This window comes from Triturus cristatus, chromosome 1_2 (genome assembly GCF_964204655.1).
Source record: "Triturus cristatus chromosome 1_2, aTriCri1.1, whole genome shotgun sequence".
NCBI lineage: Eukaryota > Metazoa > Chordata > Amphibia > Caudata > Salamandridae > Triturus > Triturus cristatus.
Genome location: NC_140580.1, coordinates 214,995,423 through 215,013,062, shown reverse-complemented (window position 1 = coordinate 215,013,062; position 17,640 = coordinate 214,995,423).

Genomic DNA, 17,640 nt, shown 5'->3' with positions numbered 1-17,640 from the left:
GAACGACAAGATTGTAGTGCAGACATCAAGGAAGCCAGGTAATCTGTCAGCATATTACAATCAACATCAGTGATTTTACGAGGTATAGGCGTCCCACACATATTTGGTGGTCTACCGAAGATCACCTCATACGGGGATAGCCCTGTTCGAGAGTGTGCTACCATTCTCATGTAAAAGAGAGCAACTGGTAAAGCTACTATCCAGTCGACACCTTTTTCTCTACATACTTTGGACAGTCTAATTTTCAGAGTTTGATTATGTCGCTCCACGAGGCCTGCTGCCTCGGGATGTCGGACACAGTGGAATTTCCATTGATAGCCTAACAGAAGTGAAACATGTTTCATTAGCTCGGATGAGAATGGCTGGCCATTATCTGAGTACACGACACGGGGCAAACCATACCGTGGGAAGAATTCTCGAACTAACTGTTTGGCAGTAGTCGGGGCAGTGTAATCTGAGACGGGATACGCCTCTGTCCACCGGGAAAGAGCGCATACAACTACGAGGACATATTTGAATCCTCGACATCGTTCCATCTGGATATAATCCATCTGGAGGACTTCAAAAGGGTGATCGGGGGGTTGAAATCCACCCTGTTCTACAGGTACGCCTTTTCCTGGATTGAACTGACAACAAATCATGCAGGTACGTACTTTCTGTTTAGCTGCTGCTCGCAAGTGTTTATTGAACCAAATGTGTTGAATACTGTCTAGCATAGCTTTCTCTCCTAGGTGCGCTGGACTATGTATTGTGTTAATGATGACCTGAACCATTGAGTCGGGGAGAAACCATATAGATTTTCCCTTCGTCATCCATCCTTGATCCGTTTGGATCCCTCCTAATTCAGTCCATCTCTTTATTTCTTCTGGTGTAGCATGTGTCTGTATGTCAATTACATCAAGGGCGGGATCCTTAACTGTCATGCAGTGTGTTGGTGTCGGAACTATTGTTTTTGTCGTGTCAGTTGTATGAGTCTGATTCTGAGCAGTCTGTTTAGCTGTTCTGTCAGCTAGGTCGTTACCCTGAGAAATAATGTCAGTCACTTTTGTATGGGCTTTACACTTCATAATCGATATTGCAGTCGGCAGATGTATTGCATCTAACAGAGCTTGAATAAGGGGACCGTGCTGGATGTGGGCACCGTGAGAAGTTAAATAACCTCTCTCTCGCCAAAGCACGCTGAAGTCATGGACGACTCCGAATGCATAACGTGAATCTGTGTATATGTTGACTTTCTTATTTTTGGCTTGAATACAGGCTTGTGTCAGAGCGATGAGCTCTGCTGCTTGAGCTGACAAGGTATTGATACAATTCGTTTCAATAATTTCAGTATCTGTTGTGACTGCATAAGCGGCCACTAACTCTCCTGTATTTGTTCTCATGCATGAACCATCTACATACAATGTTAGGTCTGGATCTGATAATGGAATATCTGTCAAGTCTTGTCTGGGTTTCGTCGTAATAGTAATGACTTCAATACAATCATGTGCCAATGGGTCTGTTCCACTTAATGGCAAAAGTGTGGCAGGATTTAATGTACTACAACGTCTGATTTCTATGTGTGGCTGGAACATTAACATATTCGGGAGCTACATCGTCTAAATAGGAGGAAAGGAAAATATCTTTCGCGGTCTTGGGATGGGCTTTAATCGGGAGTAATGGGGGTGGCAAATCTTTCGGTATTTCCGGGGTGGCCTTAGGTAAACCTTCGGCCAAAAGAGGATACATACCATTCATAAGAGTGTTTCGTTGTCTGTCTACTTGTTCTGTTTTTACTCGGATACCTTCCTCAACTAATACGTTTTCTCGGGCTTTATTTGAGTTCTCCCTACTTTTCTCTTCCTGTCTGAGCGCTTTCTCTGTGCGCCTATGCGATTCTTTACGCCATAACTCAATGGCATCTTTCTGTGACTGTCTGGCTTTCTTTTTCCATAATTCTTCTTCTACTCTCATGATGCAATCTGCATCCCATGTCCCAGCTGCGGGCCACCTCTGACTTTCTGCTAGATCCTTGGTGCAGTCCACCCATAAGTCAAGATATAGTACGGCATCTAGGCCATGTTTATGATACATGAAATACCCTGGAGTGTCCCTAGGTGGAATGGGAACAGCTTCTTCGAGTACTCCTTTTCTAGTTTTGATCTGTCTTAATTTTGAAAAGAACGGCATCTTTAAACCTTGCTACTTGATTCTTACTTGAACTGGACTTGAACACAATTAATACAATAAACACAATAATGAACACTCATTCATACCACAATTTTTGAACACAGTAAAACATTTAACATTTAACATTTAACATTTAACGAACAATGATAATTAGAAGAAAACTAGTCACTGACATAATACTAATACTAGATAATACTGGATTATATACAAAACATACTGGATATACTGCTAAACAGTACAGATACACTGCTAAAACAGTGCAGACCGGATCTGTGTACCCAAACCTGTCATGACCGGCACAAATTAATGTGCACGTCTAAATGCCTCCCCAGCAACGGTACTCACCGGGTAGCACGGAACGGAAGGCCTCGGAACTGAACTGAACTGGATCGGACTGGACTCGACTCGACTCGGAACTTCGGAACCTGGCGGGCCTCTGTATACCTCGGATCTTGCTCTCTCAGCTAGGCTCTGGTCGGGATACTTCGCACTTCTCACCGCCTCGTCTGGGTGTTGATCGCAGCCTCAGTCACCCCGCTCGGCCGGAGGGAGATACAGGAAATCCTGTGGGTACGCGTTTTTGTCCGTCCAGCTGTGGCAGGAGACCGGGCCTGCAACGCACCTCCGGCGCGTGAGATGAGAAAGTGTCCCTGTTCGGGCGCCAATTTATGTGGTAAATATTTAAATTACCTGTACTATTTTTTATGCGGTAAAGTCTAGTAAGAATAACTCAGTCAAAATAAGAGGCAGAATCCGTGGTATTAGAGGTTCTGAAAAGGGCTTTATTCCTTACAAAGGAATTATGGTTCGAACCAGGCAATCTTATTCCATCACCACGAAGGTTCAGGAAGTGATAGGCAATACATTATTGACAAGTAACGATATATATATGAAAAGCATTGCATTAAGACAGATGCAGGAGGCGTAACAGCTGATAATACAGATAAGAATATACATACGTAATGAAAATAGGCGTAATAATAGGCGTATACTAGAAACGTCATTTAAAATGATGTCACAAGTGGGTGGATCCATAAGAGAATCCTGCAGTGTCAGCAGAAATATTTGGCAGAGATGCGCGCGCAGCCGCATGACGTGTGATTGACGTGCAACTAGAGGGTGAAGGGGAATTGACATTTAGCTCTACATGTGGAGACAGAAGTCTGGGGGGTCAGGTCAACCTAATCCCAAATCGTATCTAATATCTTTGTTTAAGGAACTGTTTTATCCAAAAGGAAAGGTCTCTCGGGCGAAATCTATTCTATACTGACTGTTAGTGCATGTACAAGCGTGTATGTGTCTACATGAGATGCGAGGGGGCAGGAATCTTCCATGGTAACAGGGGCTATGAATTACTTGCATAAAGACAGCGAGGCCGGGCCCTTTGCTCGGTAGCTGGAAGGATGTTTACCTAAACTACTAGACAGGAATGCATTGGATGAGGAGCGGAGCAGATAACTTGAAGGCTGAATACAGTTTTTTTGGCAGGCAACAGGCCGCGTCAGGCACCGTTAGCCGCGCAGGGAGTAGGACAAAGTTCATGGATACGGATGCAGGTCCAGGCTGGAGCATTTCAGAGGCAGAAGCAGGAAAAGGCTTGATGGCAGAATTCAGGGCCTACTCGCCTGAACTGTAAAACGTGAAAAGTGAACCATATAAAGTCGGTGGCCAATCATACTTAGGAATGGAATATTCGACCCATTCATGGCGGATCTGAAAGAGGACATGTTGACGTTGGACGCACATGTATTTGCGTCTTCATAGCTGGAACTGGAGGGAACATACATGTACTTGTAGCATGTACATGGAGCCGTTGGGGTCTAAGATAGGGGACACAATTGACCATAAAAATTCATATTTCCTCAGGGGGTTCAGCGGCAGCACAACGGAAGCACAATCTCCCAGTAGATGACCAGCAGCTTATGAGGTATACCCTTGGCAGGGAGGCAGAGACCCAAACCCCTGAACTCCGATGCTTGAGATGCTTGAGAATCAGAAGCAGCTGCTGCAGATGGAATGGAGGCCGGCTTTCCCCGGTGGGGTACACATGTAGTAAAGTAGGGTACACAGAGTTGGGCCCATATCGTACCTGCTTCGTCGATCGCTTATGTTTCTTCAGAGCCGTATATCACCTTCAGCTTGATCCTGGAAGGAAGAGCTGTATCCCTGTTCTGACGTGACCCCAGGCTGTCCTACCTGGTGTGTAGTATGCCTATGAATGTTGGCAGAGGTCCAGCTGAATCTTGTACTGAAAAGAAGAAAATTCAAACGTGAGGTTGCAGAATTATGACCATTTGATTCATTTGTGAAGATCGTCTTCAGTGCGTTGGCTGGATGCGTAATTTACGCTGGATAATTGAAAAGCACTTTGTGGATGGCCGTGATCTATGATGTCATTTGAGATGTCATCAGTGATATCATCAGTGATGTCACTGACCATGTCATGAATGATGCAATATGTGACATCATTAGCAGTGCATTGCGGGCGCGCGAGTTATAGTTAGCAGAACTAACTATAACGGAGGAATTTCTATGGTTTTGTACAAGTGAAATGGTAGCTAACTATAACGCCCCTGAAACCTATGTTTTTTTCTGTGAATATATATATATATATATATATATATAGAGAGAGAGAGAGAGAGCGAGAGAGATATAGATATAGATATAGATATAGATATAGAGAGATATAGTTATAGATATGGCGACAGAGGAATAAAGATTTTTTGCACTACAAGTTGGGTCTTCAGGAGAGCTGTCAGCTTGGATAAGCTACGGAGGAACAATCGTGATAGATATATAGATATATATGTTATTTTTAACTAAAAAGAAAGGTTACAGGGCCTTTATAGTTTTATAGTTAGGAAATAGAATTAAAAAACTTTAGAAATTCACTGAAAGAAACAAAGATTACAGGGACGGTTTATTCAAGCTCATATTTCACTTGTACTGTGAGTTATTAGAGGCTGCTCAGAAAAAACTGAAAACCTTTCTCTTTAAGTAGACTTTTCTGGTCTGCCTAACTGCCTAATAGGGTAGACGCCTGGACACTCCTTGAAGTAGCTGTGTGCGCGGTATAAGTGCTGTTGACATAACAACAGAACAAAACCAGTGACATTCAGCAGTTATAGTTACCTGAGCTAGCTATAACTCAAGCCCCCGCAATGCTCTGCTTATGATCTCACATATTACATCAATCATGACATGGTCAGAGACATCACTCATGACCACACTCACAAATCAAGCCACTCTCAAAATCACACATATTTTGCCTCATATATTTCCAATATATACTCAAACATATTTGATGCTCACATACACAAATACCTTTTCAATCATTTTTGTTTTCCAAATTAAATGCAATTTGTATACCTGAACATTGAGTTAGTTGATCAAATATAATTTTTGGTCTTATCAGATAGATGCAATGCGGTCAGGAAATGTAAAAACTAAGCATAAGAATGACACATTACTCTCACAAAGCAATCATTAATTGCAGCATTTTCAACTTTGCACCCTCTTACAGTGTGGAAGGCAGCAAATATTAACATATCATTCATTTTTGTTTGTCACTCTATTAATGAATGGTTAGTATGTGTTAAACCTTTAATTCAATTTTATAAAGAAGCCCACTCTGATTCCATCACAATGGCGGTCAGATGTGCCACACGTTTGTCAGAAATTCAGAGTGTTAGCACCCTAGTTGCTCATCAGAACACTGAAGTAAACTGCTGATCACCAGGGAGTTAACTTATAGTCTGCTACTGGTATTGAAAGTTCATGTTTCAGCCTACGTGTCAGAATGTTTTATGAAATTAAAGAAGATATTTGAGAACTCATCTAAAACATGTCCTAATTTTTCTTTCTACAGTACTAACCATAATTTATATGACAAAATGAAATTCCTTGTGTTTCTTTCTAAACTAAATGTTTTAAGCTTTATGATTTTGATTCAATCAAGATGGTGAAAGGGCTTAAATATTTCCTATAAAGTTTAGCATCACTAATGGGAAACCAGCCTTGAACTTCAGAAATGAAACAGCATTTAAATGTGACACGCTGACATTTGGTGTTGCAAATTGAAAACACGAGGCTTTGATATTCACAGGCTTTAGTCAGGCACTTTTTACTCAATAAATTATGTAACCCCTGTACGAGTAATTTATAGCTTGACTTAAATGTGTTTAGTTTAGATTTTTGTTTTACTATGAAAATGTGATTTAACTTAAATTTCTAAAAAATGTGCATTAGTAGAATATACATTTTATTAGAATTAACACAACATTTTATAATGTAGAAACACAAAAATAGCTTGTGATTTAGCTTTTGCTCTGTAAGTTTCACTTGGCCTTCGAGATAAGCAAAGGAATTTTTCCTCTTATGTGAAAGAAGAACTCTTGGCATAATTTACAGCTTGGAAACTCAGAGCCTCATCTATTTAATTGCTGGAAATGTTTAATCAAAGACTCTGTTCATGCTTTGCTTTAGAGAGAATAGAAAACACACGTATTTCAAAAGTGCATTACCATGCTATGTTTAATGTTTTCTTGCTTAATTAATACATTCTTTTGCAGCTCATTATTTGTGTTTAGTTAAAATAAAATGTTTATTTAAAGGAAGGTTAGGAGATGAAGTTTAAATAAGTTGCAGAATATGTTGTGGGAAGGATCTTCGGCTGTCTGACAAGATGACGTATTTACACTGTTGAGGGCTGGAGGTGTCCTTTTGGAGAATGCTGGATTCCAGTTGGATGCAAAACAAAATCACACTACAAGCTTTGTAGCATTATTCTTTGATATAAAAGTGTTCCTAGTTTAGGAGTTTCAGAACCCTTGCAGACAGATTTAGAGATGGGAGGCTGCAGAGGAGTTTCAGACTTCAATGCAGAACTGAAGGGAGCAGAGCAGATGTGAATTGCAGATGCAGGGAAGGAGAGGGCAGACTTTGATGGAGAGCAGAACTGAGGCAGACAAAGGCAAATTAGATTTTTTGCTCTATACTTTATTTCTCTTTATGGGAGATTCTGCAATTATTAATTATTGATTTAGCTTCACGCTAATCTCACTCTTGCTATGATTCTTGATCTCTTGATCATGAGTTCAGACTGACATCATTTGTGCCTCACTTTCTTAGAATAGGGATTCTTTCCATATGCAATTTATGATATGCTCTGTACTAACTTAATTTTTCTATTATCATTTCTGGAATCTGATTGAAATCTGACTAATGAATGAAGTGTCAGAGAACCTTAACTGTTAATTAGAAAACAAATACCTTTAAAACCATTCACAACTCTCATTATTGACAAAAATATTTTTTTGCATTTGATTATTTGCCCATGTTTATGAAGGAGCTTTTCTGGGCAAAATACGGTGGCCAGGATCCATCCCCTCGAGCAGAAACAAGGGTAATGGTAAGTAAAGGTAATGGGGCCACATTTTCTAAATTTCCAAAGAGAGATTACCCTGAGATTTTCGCATTATCAAATGGTAGCAGAGGTAACGTTATACACCGTGACCAAAAGGAGCAGAGTTTAGGTTAACACCCTGAACGGAGATAGAAACAAATTGCCCAAGTTAGAATAAAGGCCCAAGACCCAAAAAGTCCTGACTCCTGATTCCAATGCCCAAAACTTGAAGACTGGCAAAGTGATATTAGAAGGCGATGCAAGAAGGTGGTTGCTGAAGAAGGTGTGAGTATTAATAGAGAGCAATGCATTGCGGTAATTTCTGACTTTGGTAATTGCGTTCACAGTAATTGCATTGGGTTAGATCATGGTGCGAGGTAATTGCATTTGTGGTAATTACATTGGATTAGACCATGGTATACGGCAATTCCATTTGCAGTAAAATTGTGGTTGTGGCAATTGCATGGAGAGTGTTAGATTGCGGTGATGGTTTGATTGTGTGATGCCTTGCAGAGTTAGAGCGAAAGTCGAGTGAATGTGGTTTTAGGCCGGACGTTGTCCAAGAGCTTTGTTTTGAGTTTCAGGTACGGAAGTGGCCTAAGATCCCAGGATATATTTTGTGCAGTAGAAGACACCGATTTGCAGTGATTGTCTGACCATTGGTTTGATGAAGTGTTGTCGTTAGACGTCATCGACAATTCTACCTAAGACAGGGAACTTTCAGTGAATGGGACAAATGTGAATGGTGTAGTAGACATTATGCGCAAAGGGTAAACTATAATGCTTAAAGTGATTCCATGCTGGTCAAGGTCTCATAGCAAATGCGTATTTCTTCAGTAAGTAGATTCTATCAATCTTTTAGAAGGCAGACAGTTACTGGTTTTGAAGTTTATGATTTTGAAGATGACAATTGTGTGAGTGAATGTATATGATTGCATGCGAAGTATTCACGGGTAAATTGTGAAGGACAGTGAGCTGCTGTGAGGCGTGAGAGTGACATCAGTGTGTGCCGCGCTGTGGTAGGTCAGTTGTTTGATTACTGTATTGAGATTGGTTGAAAGTCTTCAAGAAATTTAATTGTAACTGGATCGGAGGAGAGAAAATGTGACATTTACGGAATTGAATCAAAACATTGCATTGAATTACTGCAGAAATTAAATTGTTTAAAGGCTTTAAGAGACTTCTGAGAGGTAATGTGAAAGATTCAATTTGGATCAGTGGCAAGACCCCACCTGTGGGAACTTCTGCACATTTTATGTTAACATATTTGGGACTATTTTCATGTTTGTGGATTCTCCAATGGTGCAAGATTACTGAGAAAGAGGGTCCGTTGAGTTTACCAAAATATGACACTTTTGAACTACAAATTATTGACAGACTAAGAGAAATGTTATGTGAAATAAAGTCACAATCTAGAGCTGCACAATTTAAAGCCTAAAGCATGTGGGAAAAAACAGCAAGAGACAAGGAAAGAGAGGATGAAAGGATCAGATACAGGAGAAGGAAATTAAGTTTGACAAAAAGCCTCAAATAGCTGGTAATTTTGGGGATGAAAGATTGGATGCATTGTTAACTGAGTGCCCACCACCTTATGTGGTCCCCGCAATAAATTCTGATAATAGTGTACCAGACAGTACCTCCGTGGCTACTGCTTCTGTTGAACCAAGAAAAATACTGATTCAGTGAACTTTTCCCCCCCGCCTGTTGACTCGATACTGACAGTGATACCTCCAGTGATACCTCCAGGTGTTACTGCTCCAATTGTGACTGATTCAGTACATATACTACAAACGTTCGCTGCACAAACAGTGTGTAGACACATTTTGACTGTCCAAATTAATATGGTCCCAACTCAAGAATCTCAAAGAACTGTAGAAGTAGTAATTACATCAGGGTATACCTCAACATCTCATAATTCACATATTATAGAACAGAAACCGGCCCAGACAGTTCAAGCATTGAAAGATAGAGGAGTGATTGTCTTTACAACACTAACAGCCAAGGGAGAAACACATTTAATTGAGGGTAGGACTTTTCTACCATGGTTTGAGGAGGCAGCAGGGATTAAAAAGATAGAGAGCATGGTGGAACAAATTGACCCCAAACCCAAAGAGAGAGCACTCAATGATTCAAATTTAAAACTTGAACTTGAAGAAATTATCAGGGAATGTTTAGATCTTGAGAATTTTAACCAAAATCATGAAAAAGACTTAATTTCACTGAGTAAGGAAATTCCAAAATGTGCAGAAACTACATGTGACAGACATTTGGCCCGAAAATATGAAATTTATGGTTCTGGAAGTTTTCCATTTTGGAAAGGTTGGATGATGAAGCAGTTAAGACAACGGGTTCTTCACGAGTGCAATTACACCTTACAGAATGGGTGAAATACATTTGCAAATGGAATGGTTTTGAGAAATTAGGAAACAAGTGAGCAAGGAAACATTAAAAGAAAAATAAACCACCAAACCAAGCAGGGAAACATGAGAAGAAAAATAAATCACCAGACCTAGTTTAGGGAAATAATAAACAGGATGAAGGTGAAGCTTCAGCTTATCCATTGAGAGAAATAGTGGGAGAAGGGCATATTTATTATATTTATTAACCCTGGGCGTTATACCACGCTTCGCCCACGTAGTGTACGTAGCGCTGCCTGCTTCGCCGTTTTCGAAGTAGGCGAAGCAGGCAGCGCTACGCACACGCCAGGGCGAAGCGTAGCTGCCTGCCACCCGCCACCCGCCCTCCCTCCTTTTAAAATAATATCATGCATGATAAAATAATTAAATGGAAAGACTTACCTTCAGCGCGGCGTCTCCAGTGCTCCCTCTTCCTCGTTTCCAACTTCTTGTGACAAATGCGCATGCGCGGACGCCCGCTTTTCCATTTCTCGCAAGAATTACGCATGCGCGGGCATCCGCTCATGCGCATTTGTCACAAGAAGTTGGAAACGAGGAAGAGGGAGCCCCGGAGACGCCGCGCTGCAGGTAAGTCTTTACATTTAAATATTTTATCATGCATGATATTATTTTAAAAGGAGGGTGGGCGGGAGGCGGGCGGCGCGTAGTGGGGCTACGCGGAGCGCGCGAGTGTGCGTAGATTTGGGGACACTACGCGCTGCTCCACGTAGCCCCACTACGCCCAGGCTTAATATTTATGTACCATGGAACGAAGCTGAACATGCAGCATTCGTCAACAAATTTCCAAAACTGAGAGAAAAACCTGTATTGTGGTACCCACAAGTCTATGGATTTATTGAAATCTCAAAGGTGTTGTAGAATAATTTCAAAATGTTCTTTGACACTGCGAAGCCAATTGAATTGTGGTCTGAATGTAAAGTTGTCATGCAAGGGCCAAGTGAGGAGACAGTGAGAAAGTCTTGAACTAATGCACCATCTTCTGTTGTTATGGAGGAAAATGAAGCAGTGATTACTTTTCTGAAGGGCAGAGTGCTACCAAAGATCTTAATTGGGTATAGATCAAAAGAACCTCACAAGAACTAAAAGAATTGTTTCATGAATGTTGTGAAAGAGTGTGTCAGGAGCTTCAACAGCACAGCAGGAGAGCGTGTACTGATGCCAGTACCATGAGATTAATTGTGTCTCAGTTTGTTATTGGATTATTGATCTTTGGTCAGATTGGTGTGCACATTCAGCAAAGCGTGGTTGGTTGGCAAAGAGAGTTGATAGATGGGATTGTGAAGAATGAAGGTGAGATACAAGGTGTGCTTCCACAAGCAGGAGTACAAGGTGCTCAAGGAGGATTTGGTGTTTCACAGGACAGAGATAGAGGAGTTTTGGTTGGTCCAAATTTGGGTATGGATGTTGCAATGTTGATGAAAATAACCTTTTGGTATCTTTGTAACAGATTTGAGCATTGGAGGAGGAAGTGTAGACTTAAAAGTGCTACAGTATATGGAAATGTATGTATACATAATTAGTTTCAGTAATATTTTGGACTGTAGTGGATATGCGGACCCCTAGATATGTTGCCAATTCGGTCCGTCTAACATCCACAAACTGTGTATTTTCTGTACATAATATGATGGTTTTATTTTTGTTCAGGGAGTATCCTGAATAGGCACCGAACTGCTGTGTAATTACCTCTATCTCAGTTATGGCTGTCTCGGGGTCAGGTGTAACAACAGCAACGTCATATGCGTAGGCTAAAACTTTGGTTTCATATAGTCCTGTCACCACTGGTGTAATTCTAATGTTTTCTAAGATTTTAAGTATCAGAGGATTAATGTAAAGGGCAAATAATATCGGGGAGCATGGGCAGCCCTGCCTTGTTCCTCTTGAGATTTTAATGGTATTAGATTCACACCCCATAACCCGAAGCTTAGCCCTTGGATCGATATACATAGCCTTAATTGATTTGATAAAACTATGCCCAAAGTTATATCGCTCTAGAATAGCCCACATAAATTCCCATGTCAAATGCCTTTTCGGCATCTAGGAGAATCATTGACATCTGGCCACCTGTTGTTGCAGTGATGTCATATTGTGTTATTACTCTACGAGTGTGATCAGTAGTGCCCTTCCCTGGGATGAAACCGTGTTGCCATGGGGTGACCAGATGCGCAATGACCCCCCTAAGCCGATTGGCAAGTATTTTTGAGTATAGTTTCGAGTCTGATTTAATCAATGAGATTGGGCGGTAAGAAGATGGAGAATATGTAGGTTTACCTTTCTTGGCCAAGATGCAGGCGTGTTTCCATTCCACTGAATTCCAAGAAATAGATCTAATAGAAGTGGTAATATTACTTTACCTAGGACTCGGTATATCTCCAGCGGCAGTTTATCGGGGCCTGCTGCTTTCCCCGAAGCTAATTCTGCGAGGGAGTTCAATCTCAGTTAATGATATTTCTTTCTCCAAATTATTCTTAATGGCATTATCTAACCTACTATCTGAGCAAGTTACAAAGTTACTCAAAAATTTGTTTATTTCCGCTTTATTATAGGGAATGTCGTTCTGATAAAGGCTCTGGTAGTAGTGTTGGAATATATCAACTATATCTTTTGTTTGCGTATAGTCCTGACCGTTTGATTTAATTAAGGAGATTGTATTTTGAGATGCCCTTTGTCTTGTTCATAAAGCCAATTGTCTACCAACTTTTTCTCCGTTCTCATAGAGGTTTCTTTGCTGTGTTCTGAAAGTTTCCGCGGACTTCTTTGTTATTTCCTTATTTAAGTCACTTTTTAAGATTACAATCTGCCGAAGCAGATCTGAGCCATCTGTTTTTTGTGCTAGCGATACGGTATGCGCAGCTTCTAAACTAGCTAAATCCCCCAATTTCTTAATGATCTCAGTGGTCTGTTGTTTCTTGATCCTAGCTACATAGCTAAGGGTTTCCCCTCTGAGCGCGGCTTTAAAGCAATCCCATACTATATTTCTAGGGGCGCTGTAGCGGTTGATGTCAAAATAGCACTGAGCCCAGTTCCTAATAAAATCAACATACTCACTACTAACCAATAGTTTCCTATCGAAAGTCCAAATTAATGGTGAGAACTAGGGCATTTTGATCAGAGATTAACTTAGGATATTTTACGATCGTTGCTGAATCGGAGATATTTCTGGTGGTAAATATATAGTCGATTCTGCAGTACTTATTGTGTGGATTTGAAAAAAGGTATACCCCGGGTCCCATTGGTGTTTTAGGGACCAGATATCGGCTAAATTATGGCTCATAAGAAGTGAGTTAACAGCTTTAAATACTCTAGGTTTACGACCATAATAACTATGCCCGCTTTGAGTATCATAGACAAAATCTAGTGTGATATTAAAGTCACCGGCCAAGATTAGTGGGCCAGGCCAGCCTGCCAGCTCCACTTCTATGCTTTCGAACATAGATGGATCGTCTAGGTTTGACCCATATACAGAGCAAATGGTTAGCCCTACGGCAAGCTCCACGATTACCCATCTACCATACTGATCCATTGCTTGGCGTATGGGCATCCCTAAGTAGCTCTTGCCTAAAATCGCCACCCCGAATATTTGTCGTTTGAGTTGTGGTTGCCAATACGTTGTACCCCTGGATTTTGAGTAAGCTTCGCATTGCCCATGGTAGATGCGTTTCTTGCAGACATACAAGATCTAGGGAATTTCGCTTTATTATCTCAGACAGCCGCCCTCGCTTACTTCTGTCATGTAGCCCTGCTATATTCCAGCTACATATACTTATATATGTATATATATATATATATATTCACTGAAAAAACCATAGGTTTCAGGGACGTTATAGTTAGTTGGACATTTCACTCACACAAAACCATAGAAATTCCGCCGTTATAGTTAGTTGAGCTAACTATAACTCACACCCCCGCAATGCACTGCTGATGACGTCACATATTACATCATTCATGACATGGTCAGTGACATCTCAAATGACATCACTGATGACATCATCCAGTGAATGTGTTTTTCTTTCAAATTTAAATATGTATTATATATATACCAAGCTGATTTGAAGAATGAGTGGATGTTTAAGTGTTTGGATGGAGTATTTAGTAGCTGTGGGACTTACTGTTTAAGTGAGTGATTACATGTGTCTTACTGAATACATGGGTTAGTGACTAAACTGTGTGAATGTCTGTATCAGTCTGTCTGTTGTTGTATAACCTGCTGCATTAGTTGGTCAGTAGCTCCACAGGTGTCTATATGGGTTATTGATTAGTTGCCAGAGTAATTGTATGGGAGACTGAGTATGTGTGGTTGGATGGGGGTGTGTGACTCTGTGCATAGATATGTGAGTGGTTAAGTGACTAGGTGTATGACTTTAAGAGTGCATGTGGAACAGTTGTATGGGTGAGTGAGTGTATGCATGCATGTGTTGGTGAGTGACTGGATGTCTCAGTGGTAGATGTCCAAGTAAGTACAAAAGTAAAAGGCAGTGTATGTGAGAGATGGAGTATATAAATGTCTATATGTGAGAATCAGTGATTTTGAGAGTGGCTGTATGGATGAGTGTATACTTGTATTAGTGATTATATAAGAAAGTAAGTATGCGTTAGTATCTGTATGAATAAATGAGGGTGTGTGTAACTGTGTAGGTGAGTAAATGGAACTGTGATTGATTCTTTGCATGACTGACTAGGATGAGTGCATGACTGACTAGGATGAGTGGTGGTGTGTGTGTGTCTGTATAGGTGTATGAGTGCATATGATAGTGTTGTATTGATCAGTGACTACATGTATGAATGGTTGTATGGGTGAATGAGTGGATGTATGTGTAGACCTAGGAATCAGTGAGTGCGTTTGTAGTAACTGGTATTGGTGTGTCGATGGTTTTGAAAATGGTAGTCTGTATTTTACAGGGGGTATATCGAAGGTTATATTAGAGTGTGAGGAGGTGCATCAGATTGTCACGTGGATGATGTCATCAGTGATGTCATCAGTGATGTCACTGACCATGTCATGAATGATGTAATATGTGACGTCATCAGCAGAGCATTGCGGGGGCACGAGTTATAGTTAGCTCAACTAACTATAACGGTGGAATGTCTATGGTTTTGTGTGAGTGAAATATCCAACTAACTATAACGTCCCTGAAACCTATAGTTTTTTCAGTGAATTTCAAAGGTTTTTTAAATGCTAATTTGTAACTATAACGTCCCTGAAACCTATCTTTTTTTCAGTGAATTTCAAAGGTTTTTTAAATGCTAATTTGTAACTATAATGTCCCTGAAACCTATGTTTTTTTCTGTGAATTTCAAAAGTTTTTTAAATGCTAATTTGTAATTATTTTCTTCTTTAAACCTATAATTTTTTCAGTGATTTTAAATTATCACTTCATTGTCAACCTAGTGAAAACAACCAATATCCCCAGTTTTCCAGCAATAGCTTCCCCCCAAAAAAATTGTCACAAATAATTAACGGTAATAATATGCAGAGTAGACGTCCCCATGCAAAAATTAACACAAAAGCAGCTGTTCCCGATTTTTTCAATGAGCAGCCAAATCTGGGGTGCGATCCAAAAACCGGGAATAAGCCACGTTTGCAGTAGGTATCTAACATATGCATTTTACTGGTGTAAACCAGGACAACTACCTACAATGTGAAATGGATCGCAGCCCAGAATCACATTTGAAGCGCAACATATGTCATAGAGTTATTGATCACGTAGCTCAAACACCCATGAAGGCCACAACACTCACTGCCACCAGCCTTAGGACGTTCCCCTGGACCACCCCCCTCCCTACTATCACCGTGGCAGCGCAGAACAGGAAAGAGTACCTTCCAAAAATGGCATGGTCCTTAAGCCACACAATACTTGATTGTTGGCAGATATGACAAGCAAATATGTGTGAAGGACGCAACTCATCCATCAATAATAATAATGCACACAATACCAAGTGTAGCTGTGATGTGCTGGGCAGACCTCACTATACAGATCATAAACCTCTCCATCAGAACATATACTGCTGGTGCTTGTAGTGTTGTGGACAGTGGACACAACCATGTTACCTCAGAAAGTGGGGAAGATCTTGGTCATGTACCTGTGTCGTCATCCCCTGTAAGCGGAAGCGCAGTGGGCTGGTCCAACGTACGCCACTCCAGCGTAGGAGTATGAATAAATAAGCCGGGGCTCTGGGCGTGGTTCATTTGTGAACTGTGAAGACCAACGAGTGTGCCAGAGCGGCGGGCCTCACCCTGTCACGTGGCTGCTGCCATGACCGTGGGCCTTCTCGACACAGGGCCCCTGCGAACACAGCGGCACAGCACAGCAGACTTATGTCTGTACAGACTACTGCCTTCGATCTACACTGCGGACAGCAGGGATCACAATTCAGATGTAGTGGCGATTGCAGATGACGCTCCCAGTGCAGCCCGCTCGGCCCACACATCATCGCAGGCTGCATACACGCTGAGCGCCAGAGGTACCACTAACTCAGTGTACCACAAGTCAACACCAAGTGGCCTTATTAAGGCAGAATTTATTAGACAAAAGACATTGCTACCAGTGCGGCCCACCTGGACCATGCATCATCGCAAGAGTACAGTAGGCAACTAACTACAGCGTCCCTGAAACCTGCACAATATCCTTTTATTATCCTTGCTTCAAGAACTTCTTTCATATCAGTTATAGCTTTACTACAATGACCAAATTCATCTTGCAAGTCCAAATGAACACTAAATGGCAAATTACAATGCGGACAGCAGAGCTCATATTTCAAATTCAATTTTGATTTATTAATTGCAGAGTGAACTGTACTCTAAGTCCTCCGATTTTGTCAGGAGGAAGTGACAAAAAGCATTCCTCGATGTCTGAGCTGACTATTGCCTTCGATCTACACTTTGGACAGCTGGGCTCACAATTCAGATCAAGTCGCGATTGCGAGATGACGCAGTCCAGTAGGCAAGATACATTGCTCCCAGTGCGGCCAGCCCGCACCAAGCATCATCGCGGGCTATGCACACGCTGAATGCTTCTGATGCCCCTACCTCAGTGCAGCACAACTTATGCACCCTTTCTGATACAATATTTTGTGTATAATTTCACATCTGCTGTCCTACCTCAATGGACATAGAGTCGTTGTATACTAATATACCTCAGGCTGAAAGTATGGAAGTAATTAGATCTGTCCTCAACACCCGTCCAGGTCCTGTTCTGGTTCCTACTGAGTTTATAATTGACCTTCTCGAAATATCATTGACCATGAACTATTTCAAATTCAATACCTAGTACTATCAACAATGCTCAGGTACATCCATGGGCGCTATTTTTGCGCCGAATTTAGCCAATCTTTATGTCGGTGCTGTTGAAGAAAGACACATCTATGACGCCTCTAACCCATTTATTAACAACATAAGATATTGGAGGCGTTATATTGACGACATCTTTTTCATATGAAAAGGCAATGAGTCAGACCTTGAATCATTCATCAAATATCTACATGAGTGTCAATCTGCTTTGAAATTTACATCTAACTCCGATAAAGAGTCGATTCCATTTTTGGACCTGAAAATCAGAAATAACAATAACCAACTAAATGTCACCCTTTATCGTAAACCTACGGATAGAAATACCCTTCTCCAGTATAAAAGCTTTCACCCCAGAGCCCTGAAGG